Raw genomic sequence first — 11,972 nt, 5'->3', positions numbered from 1 at the left:
ATATATCCCATTGTGTATATGTACCACAACTTTCTTATCCATTCATCTGCCAATGGACATCTAGGTTGCTTCCATGTCCTAGCTATTGTAAACAGTGCTGCAATGAACATTGGGGTACACGTGTCTCTTTCAGTTCTGGTTTGTGGGGCACCATTGTTTACTTAATGCAGAATTCTGCTATATATTCTGGTGCCCAAGGCATTGTGGAGTAAGAAAAATTAAATGAAAGTACTTAGGATTGAGTATCTAGAATAGGAACTTAATTTTTAGTCCTGTTAGAGGCAGGGATGGGACAACCGAAATAAAATTGGAGAAGCACTAATCTAATACTCTGAAATAAAGTGGAATAAGTTTGTGAAAAATATTTTATTATTAATGAAAAATACATGGAGAAAACAAGCAACAGATTTGCCAAACTTTAAAATAGAAGAGATTAAATTTTATTCTTGTGCCCGAAATTCATCTTAGATATAGATTTAGATCGTGTACAAAAATGCAAGCTTATAAAAAATCAAAAGTATTCATTTGCTTTTTGAGAATTGCTACTTAATGAGAAGGAAATGACTACCCACTCCAGTATTCTTGCCTGGAGAATCCACCCCTTGGATCCATCACACCAGAGTGAAGAAGGCATACCACGCTGACCTGGAGGATGCCGAGTGGACCACCCAGAAGGACCCCACCGACCCACGGGAAACCAAGATCATTCTGAGGAGGAAGAAGAAAACGAGGTCCCGGACGAGCCCTCTACAGGATGGAGCTGGGTAAACGACTCCTGCTGCTCGGCCTCACCAATGCAATTCTGAACCTGACCACTGTTCCTGCACAGGACAACGTCTTCATCTCGTGGGCACATTCTTACGCGAACTTCCACAACTCCTCCAACTGTTGGGTATGTGGGGCTATGCCCCTGTCAGTAATGGACAGACTCCCCTGGTGGGTATCGCCACTCCGTTATGGGGACTTCCTCTCTCACCAACCATAACCTTTCTTTGCTCTCCTGGTGTAAGAAGAAGCCATCAATGGGCCAGGGACATAGGGTTACATTTAACATGAACACCAGCCTTACGGAGATAACAAAGGCTTATACCTCATATATGAAAATTAAAGAGGAAAAGGGCTCCCTTACAAAAGGGGGACAGGCCTCCCGGTACCTTGAGCAATACTACCAGGTCTGGGATGAATATTTCTGGATGACTCCTGAGAAAGGACAGTTGATTGCCCCTGCTACTATTTGCTGGGAACAAAAAGAACAGAAAGTTGGATTTGGAGACCGTCCCCTAGACCCAAAAGAATTAAAATATATGGGTTATTTGTCCCCTGAACAATGTAAACAAATCTGCTCAGTGGCCCGGTTCCGACTGGAAATATAATCCTGGAATCCGCTGGGTAGCCCCCAATGGGACCCAGTGGCTCTGTGGGCTTAACTTATGGCCATGGTTACCAGTTGGCTGGGTGGGGCGTTGCACATTAGGATTTGCTTTCGCCCATGGCAGTATTAAGCCTAGCCTACACCAGCCTCCAGTAAACCTGCCTTATCTGCATGCAAGATGGACACGATCCGTGTTCCAATGGTATGACTATCTTGCTGCCTTGTTTGTACCCTCTGTAGGGACAACGGATATCATGGTTAAGGTAGAGGCCTTAACTAATTTCACTAAACAGGCCCTCTTAGACAGTACTAAAGCCATTCAAGCTTTGAACGAAGAACAGATTCAGATGAGGAAGGCAGTAATTCAAAATAGGATGGCATTAGACATACTCACAGCAGCCCAAGGAGGGACTTGCACCATAATTAAAGTCGAATGTTGTGTGTACATCCCTGACCTGTCTGAAAATGTATCTACTGCCTTGGAGGATATGCAAAATCAAGTGAAAGCCATGTCTAATGAAAATATTCCCTTTTGGACTTCAGTCCTCTCCTGGGTGAAGGGAGATGGTGGGAAACCATTGTAACTGTTGTTCTTGATCATACTGCTTTGTGGGCCCTGCTTCCTACAATGCCTTGTGAATTTTGTAACCCAGAGGTTGATAGCATTCTCTCATGTGGGTGGCAGGAGGGCTAAGGTACAATATATCTCAATAAATGATGCTCGTTATGGAAACTAAGAGCATCAAGAGGGGGGAATGAAGAAGGAATTCATAGGGCCTGGACTCCATCTCAGGCCTGTCCGTGCTGGTCGTGCGCGGCCACCTCTCCAGTGGACTCTGAACTCTGTGCTTAGCGCCTGTGGGAATGACAATGGAAGGATAAGACCCCCTCTGGGCAGGGGAATCTTGAAGAGAAAACAGACACTAATCACCCCTGCCTCCGGACAGTATCTATCGGAATGTAACCACAGGCTTATCGGTTATTAACTGGTTGGAATGTAACCTCAGGCTTATTGATTACTAACTGTTTGAACACATAACACGTGAATGATGGGGTTATTGTGATTGTATTTACCCTTCCTTTGTAAGCCTAAAGGGATTTGGGCTGGTGGGTTTGGACATGTACACATGGGGTATAAAAGATTTTCACAAATGCTGGTCGGGGTCCTTGGCTAAGAGGAGACTCTGCCTTGGGCCCGCCGGTGTAATAAACTGCACTCCACTAAAAATAAATAAATAAAATAGAACATATTAAATTTTATTCTTGTGCCCGAAATTCATCTTAGATATAGATTTAGATAGTGTACAAAAATGCAAGCTTATAAAAAATCAAAAGTATTCATTGACTTTTTGAGAATTGCTACTTAATGAGAAGGAAATGACTACCCACTCCAGTATTCTTGCCTGGAGAATCCCATGGACAGAAGAGCCTGGTGGGCTGCAGTCCATGGGGTTGCAAAGAGTCGGACATGACTGAATGACTAACAGATACCTGATTCGTATCATTTTATAGTATAATTTTATCAAAATGTGTCTTTCAACAGAAATTGTTCATCCATTTACTGCTTTTATAATTCTAGATCAAATTTAGCACACTTTGTTGTTCAGTTGTTATGTCGTGTTCACTTCTTTGTGAACCCATAGACTTCAGCACTCAAGGCTTCCCTGTCCTTCACTATCTCCCAGATTTTGCTCAAATTCATGTCCATTGAGTCAGTGATGCTTTCTAACCATCTCATTCTGTGCCAACCATTCTCTTTTTGCCTTTAAACCTTCCCAGCATAAGGATCTTATCCAATGGAGTTGGCTGTTTGCATCTAGTGGCCAAAGTATTCGAGCTTTAGCTTCAGCATTAGTCCTTTTGGTTAATATTCAGGGTTGATTTCCTTTAGGATTTACTGGTTTGATTTCCTTGTACTCCAAGGGACTCTCAAGAGGGAAGACTCCAGCAGTTATTCAAAAACATCAGTTCTGGAGTGCTCAGTCTTCTTTATGATCCAATTCTCACATCTGTACATGACTATTGGAAAAACCATAGCTTTGATTATACGGACTTTTGTCAGCAAAGTGATGTCTTTGCTTTTTAATATTCTGTCTAGGTTTGTCATAGCTTTCCTTCCAAGGAGCAAATGTCTTTAATTTCATGGCTGCAGTCACTGTTCTGCAGTGATTTTGGAGCCCAAGAAAATAAAATCTGTCACTGCTTCCACTTTTTCCCCTTCTATTTGCCATGAAGTGATAGGACCAGATGCCATGATCTTAGTTTTTTGAATGTTGAGTTTTAAGCCAACTTTTTCACTCTCCTCTTTCACCTTCATCAAGAGACTCTTTAGTTCCTCTTCACTTTCTGCCATTAGAGTGGTATCATCTGCATATCTGAGATTGTTGATATTTCTCCTGGAAACCTTGATTCCAGCTTGTGATTCATCCAGCCTGGCATTTCCCATGATGTATTCTACATAGAAGTTAGATAAACAGGCTGACAATATATACAGATTTATACTCTTCCCAATTTTAACCAGTCAATTGTTCCATGTAAGATTCTAATGGTTACTTCTTGACCCACACACAGGTTTCTCAGGAGATAGATAAGGTGGTCTGGTATTCCCATCTCTTTAAGAACGTTCCATAGTTTGTTGTGATTCACAAAGTCAAAGGGACTTCCCTGGTGGCTCAGACAGTAAAGCGTCTGCCTACAATGCAGGAGACCCGGGTTCAATCCCTGGGTCGGGAAGATCCTCTGGAGAAGGAAATGGCAACCCACTCCAGTACTCTTGCCTGGAAATCCCATGGACAGAGGAGCCTGGAGGCTACAGTCTGTGGGTTTGCAAAGAGTCGGACACGACTGAGCGACTTCACTTCCTCCCACTTCCACAGAGTCAAAGGCTTTAGGGTAGTCAATGAAGCAGAAGTAGATGATTTTCTAGAACTCCCTTTATTTACCTATGATCCAACGAAGATTGACAATTTGATCTCTTGTTGCTCTGCCTTGTGTAAACTCTGCTTGTACATCTAGAAGTTCTCAGTTCGCATACTGCTGTAGCCTAGTTTGAAGGATTTTGAAGTTGACCTTACTAGATTGCAAAATGAGCACAATTGTCTGGTAGTCTGAACATTCTTTGGCATTGTCCTTCTTTGAGATTGGAATGAAAACTGACTTTTTCCAGTCTTGTGGCCACTGCTGAGTTTTCCAAATTTGCTGACATATTGAGTGCAGCACTTTAACAGCATCATCTTTTAGGATTTTAAATAGTTAAGCTGGAATTCTGTCACCTCTACCAGCTTTCCTTGTGTGTGTGTGTGTGTGTTTTTTTTTTCTTTTCTTTTTTTTTTTTTCATTTATTTTTACTAGTTGGAGGCTAATTACTTTACAATATTGTAGTGGTTTTTGCCATACATTGACATGAATCAGCCATGGATTTACATGTGTTCCCCATCCCGATCCCCACTCCCGCCTCCCTCCCCATCCCATCCCTCTGGGTCTTCCCAGTGCACCAGCTCTGAGCACTTGTCTCATGCATCCAACCTGGGCTGGTGATCTGTTTCACCCTTGATAGTATACTTGTTTCAATGCTATTCTCTCAGAACATCCCACCCTTGTCTTCTCCCACAGAGTCCAAAAGTCTGTTCTATACATCTGTGTCTCTTTTTCTGTTTTGCACATAGGGTTATCATTACCATCATTTTAAATTCCATATATATGAGTTAGTATACTGTATTGGTCTTTATCTTTCTGGCTTACTTCACTCTGTATAATGGGCTCCAGTTTCATCCATCTCATTATAACTGATTCAAATGAATTCTTTTTAATGGCTGAGTAATATTCCATTGTGTATATGTACCATAGTGAGATCTCTAGTCTTAACCATTCTGTTGTTTTCCTTTATTTCTTTGCATTCATCACTGAGGAAGGCTTTCTTATCACTCCTTGCTATTTTTTGGAACTCTGTATTCAGATGGGTATATCTTTTCTTTTCTCCTTTGTCTTTAGCTTCTCTTCTTTTCTCAGCTCTTTGCAATGACTTCTCAGACAACTGTTTTGCCTTTACTTTTCTTGGAGATGGTCTTGATCACTGGCTCCTGTACAATGTCACGAATTTCCATCTATAGTTCTTCAGACACTCTATCATTTCTAATTCCTTGAATATTTTTGTCTCTTCCACTGTATAATCATAAGGGTTGTGATTTAGGTCTTACCTGGATAGTGTAGTGGTTTTCCCTACTTTCTTCAATTTAAGTCTGAATTTGTCAATAAAGAGCCACATTCATCTGAGCCATCTGAGCCATCACAATCTAAGCCACATTCAGCTCCTGGTCTTGTTTTTGTTGACTGTATAGAGTTTCTCCATCTTTGGCTGCAAAGAATATAATCAATCTGATTTTGATATTGACCATCTGGTGATGTCCATGTGTAGAGTCTTCTCTTGTGTTGGTTGGAAGAGGGTGTTTGCTATGACTAGTGTGTTCTCTTGACAAAACTCTGTTAGCCTTTGCCTTGCTTCATTTTGTACTCCAAGGCCAAACTTGCCTGTTACTCCAGGTATCTCTTGACTTCCTACTTTTGTATTCCAATCCCCTGTGATGAAAAGGACATCTTTTTTGGTGTTAGTTCTAGAAGGTCTTATAAGTCTTCATAGAACTGGTCAATTTCAGATCCCTTGGGATCAGTGGTTGGGACATAGACTTGGGTTACTCTGAAGTTGAAGGGTTTACCTTAGAAACGAACCAAGATCATCCTGTAATTTTTGAGACTGCATTAAAGAACTGCATTTGACTCTTCTATTGACTCTGAGGGCTACTCCATTTCTTCTAAGGGATTTTTGCCCACAGTAGTAGGTATAATATTCATCTGAATTAAATTCATCCATTCCCATCCATTTTAGTTCACTTTTTCCTAAGATGTTGATGTTCATGCTTACCATCTCCTTCTTGACCATGTCCAACTTACCTAGATTCATGGACCTAACATTCCAGATTTCTATGTAATATTATTCTTTACAGCATTATACTTTATTTTCACCACCAGACATATCCACAACTGAGCATCTTTAATGCTTTGTCACAGCCACCTCATTCTTTCTGGAGCTGGTAGTAATTGCCCTCTGCTCTTCTCTAGCAACATATTGGACACCTTCCAATCTGGGGGCTCATCTTCTGGTGTCATATTTTTTTGCCTTTTCATATCTTTCATGAGGTTCTCAAGGCAAGAATACTGGGGTGGTTTGCCATCCCCTTCTCCAGTGGCCATGTCTTGGGTGGCCTTGCATGGCATGGCTCATAACTTCATTGAGTTATGCAAGCCTCTTGACCATGACACGAAGGGGTTAGAACAATAAACTATGTTTAAAATGTAAGCAAGGTAACATTGCTGAAAATGGCAGAGTAAGGTCCTCTGAAAATTCTCTACTCCATAAAATCAATGGAGAACACTAACTTTTAAAAAGTCAGAACAAAAACCACTACAATATTGTAAAGTAATTAGCCTCCAACTAATAAAAATAAATGGAGAAAAAAGCAAAACTAAAATAAAAAAAAGTCAGAATCAGCTTTTTCAGAACTCTTGAAATTAATAAAAAATTTGAAGCAATTAGGAAAGTCAAGAGACTCAAGGAAAAAAAAAACAGCTGAATCACAGTGAGATTAGTGTTTATTGTTATTATATGCCCTATTTCCACCCTCTACTTCCATCTCTACAGTATTCGTGAACTCCAAGACATCCAACTTATGGTAAAAACTATCAGCCTGGTGGCCACTAGGGGTGGAAGAATGGGAAGCAAATTCTTTCAAAGCTTTCTCCCCAGATAGTTTTCACTATTTGACTTCTCTGGTGGCTTGTTGGTAGCCTTTCCTTGCTAAGTTGTCCTTATTTGACTTGACTCAGAGTTTGTCCAGTGGGAAAACCTTTCTCCCTCAGGGACATTTGTCAGAAACAGTCAAAGGCAATAATTTAACTTCACAGGTACCTGAAATAGTGCATAACAAATTGGACAAATATTAGACTGACTAAAAATCTTAAAATGAAAAGCTGTAGAATGAGATTTCCATAGGGATTTTGAAAAGCTTTGAAGTATCCCTGAGAATTTGGAAACCACAAGCAAGGATTGGGTTGTGTGCATTCACAGAATGGTGTACATGCTCAGAAAAGACTTAAGAAGGCATTAACTTGATACTTATGACTTCTGTAGAGGCTCTGAGCAAGCAGAAACTGAAATAGGCCATAACACATATACACAAAGAACTCCCTGGCAGAGACTGAGAGACTTATCAGATCCAGGTGTTTGAAAATCTTTGTCCAATCATTAGTTGACATATATATTAACTGAGCAGAGGCTTCAGTGACCACATAAGACATAGAATACAGACTTCAAAAAATTAGTTTCAAGACATAAGTAAATAAAAAGCAAAAAATGAAAAAACAATAAACTCTGGAGGAGAGAATGGCACAAATGGGGGAAATAATATTTTATAGAAGCAAGGTTTTTGCATATTATTGAATTAAGTTGGTATTAATTTGAACTAGATTTTTATAATATATAAAATACAATTCCTAGGGTTATTACTGAGACAACAAATAGAAAAAATATAGTAAAAGAAACAATAAAGGAGTTAAAATGATACTCTAGAAAATATGTATTTAACACAAAAGAAAGATGGAATGGAGGAGCTGAGGGAAATAAAAGCATATAAGGCTCAAAATGGCAGACATAAATCCTAGCTTATTAATAACAAAAGTAAATTTAAACATATTAAAATTGTAATTAAAATGCTGATATAGGCAGAATGGATTAAAAATAGACCATTAAAAATAGACCCAACTGTATGCTGTGAAAAGAAACACATTTTAGTTTTGAATACATTAATATATTGAAAATAAAATGATGAAAATATACTAAATAGTATATATTAAAATAGTAACCAAATGTGAGCTGGAGTGGCTATACTGGTATCAGACAAAATAGATTTCAAGACAAGAATTGTTATAAGCGACTAAAAAGGTACATTTCACAATGATAAAAAGTGAATCCATCAACAGGAAATAACAATTATAAGCATATATGAACCTAACAAAAAATCCGAAAAGATACTGAAAAACTGAAAGGGGAAATAGACAATTCTTTTTTTTTTTCCCATTTATTTTTATTAGTTGGAGGCTAATTACTTTACAATATTCAGCCATTAAAAAGAATTCATTTGAATCAGTTCTAATGAGGTGAATAAAACTGGAGCCCATTACACAGAGTGAAGTAAGCCAGAAAGATAAAGACCAATACAGTATACTAACGCATATATATGGAATTTAGAAAGATGGTAACGATAACCCTATATGCAAAACAGGAAAAGGAAATAGACAATTCAATAATAATAATTGAAGACTTCAATATCTCACTTTTAATAATGCATCAAATTTAATAATACATCAAAGAATTCACATACAATGCATGAGATGCAGAAGGTGCAGGTTTGATCCCTGGATCAGGAAGATCCCATGGAGGAGGGCATGTTGACCCACTTCAGTGTTCTTGCTTGGAGAATTCCATGGACAGAGGAGCCTGGAGGGTTACAATCCATAGGGTCAGTAAGAGTTGAACACTAATGAAGTGAATGAGCACACATGCAGGATAACTAGGCATAAAATCAACAAAAATAAATATAAGACTTGAACAACATTATAAATCAGCTAGTCTTAACAGATATATATCCAATAACAGCAAAATACAAATTCTTCTCAGGTGACATGGAACAGTCTCCAAAACAGATCATATGTTAAGCCATGAAATGTCTCAATATATTTAAGAAGATTCAAATACATAAAGTATATTTTCCAAGCACATAGAATTAAGTTAGAAAAAAAAAAAAAAGAAATCAATCACAGGTAGAAATTTGGGAAATTCACAGATAAGTGAAAATTAAACAACAGACTCAAATAACCAATGGATCAAATAATAAATCACATGAAATTACAAACTACTTTGAGAAGAATAAAAATGAATAAACAACACACTAGAAATTACACGATGCAGCAAAAGCAGCTACCCAGAGGGACAGTTTTAACTGTAAATGTCTACATTTAAAGAGAAGAAAGATTACAAATCAATAACCTAAATTTCTACCTGAAGAAATAGAAAAATAAGAGCAGACTAAGCCCAAAACAAGTATTAATTAACAAAATTAATGAAAAATTAAATGGAGAACAGAAAAACAATAAAGTCACCAAAATAAAGTATTGGTTTTCTGGAAAGATGAAACTTACAAACTATTGCCTATACTGGCATAGCAAAAAAAAGAATGTAGACTCAAATTACTAAAATCATGTGAAAGAGAGACCATTACTATTCACCTTATAGAAATAAAAGGAGTATAAGAGAATGCTATGAACAGTTATTGGAGAAGGAAATGGCAACCCACTCCGGTGTTCTTGCCTGGAGACTCCAAGGGATGGAGGAACATAGTGGGCTGCTGTCTATGGGGTCGCACAGGGTTGGACACGGTCTGAAGCGACTTAACAACAGCAGCAGCAGAAGCAACAGCAGCATGAACTAATAAATGAACTAATAAATAAAAATACACTAATAAATGATAGTACAGACAAAATGGAAACATTCCTAGAAAGACACAAAAACCACTGACTCTTAAGAAGAAATAGAAAATCTGCCTAGACATATCACAAGTAAACAGATTCAATCAGTCAGAAGTAGACTTCCTACAAAGAAAAGCCCAAGACCAATTGACCTGTAAATTCTTCCAAATTTTAAAGAGTAATTAACTCCAATTCTTCACAAATCCTTCAAAAAATAGAAGAGTAAGGAACACTTTCAAACTCAGTCCATGAAACCAGTTAATGTATCCTGTTATCCATATCTTACAATGACATCACAAGAAACTATAATCCAATGTCCTTTGTGAATATAGATGTAAAAATCCCCAACACGACACTGACGGACGGAATTCAACAACACATAAGTAAGATCACACACAATAACCAAGTGAGATTAATTCAAGGAATGCAAAGTTGGTTCACCATCTGAATATCAATCAATGTAATACACCGTATTCATAGAATAGACAGCAAAAACATCTTGATCATCTCACTAAATGTCAAAAAAATCACCTGAAAATAATCCAACACTCGTCTGTGATACAATTTTTCAAGAACTTAAGAAGATAAGACGACTCTCTCAACATAAGGAGCATCTATGTAAAATTCACAGCTAACATCATATTTAATGATGAAAGACTGAATGCTTTTTTCCTAAGGTCAGGAACAAGACAAAAATGTCTTTTGCCACCATTTCTATTTAACATTGCACTGGAAGTTCTTGCCAAGGCAATTAAGCAAGGAAAAAAAATTATGTCATGCAGACTGGCGAGAAAAAATACAACTGTCTCTAGTTGCATGTGACATGATCTTTTATATAGAAAATCCTAAAGAATTGACTAAAAAACCTATTAAAGCTAATGAATGAGTTGATAAAGGTTGCAGGATATGACTGATATACATAAATCAATTGTATTTATATAATTTTCCATTTATAGCAACGAACACTCCAAAAATAAAACTAAGGGAATAATTTCATCTATGATAGTATTTAAATGAATAAAATACTTATGAATAAATTTAACAAAATAAGTGTAACACATGTACACCAAAACTACAAAGTTACTAAACAAAATTAAAGAAGGCCTGAGTAAATGAAAGCTATCCATGTTCAGAGATTTGGAAGACAATATTGTTAAGATGATAATATTCCAAAAATTGATGTATGGATTCATTGCAATCCTTATTAAATTCCTAGCTGGCATCTTTGCAGAAATTAAAAAGCTGATTTTAAAACTTATATGGAACTGCAAGGGACCAAGAATAGCCAAAACCATCTTAAATAAGGAGAACAAAGATAAAAGAGTCACACTTCCATATTTCAAAAATTACAAAGAAAGCTACTGCAAAGAAGACTATGTAGTATGGGCATAGAGTAAACAAGATTAATGAAAACAAATTGAGAGTCAAGATAAATTCATGTATTTATGGTCAACTAATATCCAATAAATGAGCTATGACAATTGAATGAAGGAAATAACAGTCTTTTAAATTAATGGTACAGGATTAATTGGCTATCCAAATGCAAAGCACTCCTACTTCATACTGTATACAAAATTTAACTCAAAATGCATCAAAGACTTATATATAAGAGCCAAATTTATAAAACTCTGAGAAAAAAACCTAGAGGCTCATCTTTGTGTCTTTGTATTTAACAATGAATTCTTTGTGATGACACCAAAAGCACAAACAACAAAAGGAATAATGGATAAATTTAACATTAAAATAAAAAAAAAACCTTTTGTGATTCAAAAAGATCTCTATCATGAAAGTGAGAAGCAACTCAAGAATGGGAAGAAACAACTGCAAATAATGTCTTTGATAAGGATCTAGTGTCCAGAATGTATAAATAATTGCTACATGTTAACAATAAAAAAGGAAATAACCCAATTCAAAAATGGTAGAAACATTTGACTATGCAATTTTTCAAAGAAGATATACAAATGGTCAGTAGGAACATAATTAGATGCTTGATGTCATTAGTTGATAGAGAACTGCAAAGCAA

At 37.2% G+C, this 11,972-nt stretch overlaps 1 pseudogene; it reads left to right on the top strand.

Annotated features, from left to right (window-relative positions):
- The first annotated feature begins 637 nt into the window (after window positions 1-637).
- On the top strand, window positions 638-2,251 carry LOC139034211 (endogenous retrovirus group PABLB member 1 Env polyprotein-like; annotated as a pseudogene).
- The last annotated feature ends 9,721 nt before the right edge of the window (window positions 2,252-11,972 follow it).

The sequence above is a fragment of the Odocoileus virginianus genome, unplaced genomic scaffold (genome assembly GCF_023699985.2).
Source record: "Odocoileus virginianus isolate 20LAN1187 ecotype Illinois unplaced genomic scaffold, Ovbor_1.2 Unplaced_Contig_45, whole genome shotgun sequence".
NCBI lineage: Eukaryota > Metazoa > Chordata > Mammalia > Artiodactyla > Cervidae > Odocoileus > Odocoileus virginianus.
This window is presented reverse-complemented; position numbering and strand designations above follow the sequence as displayed.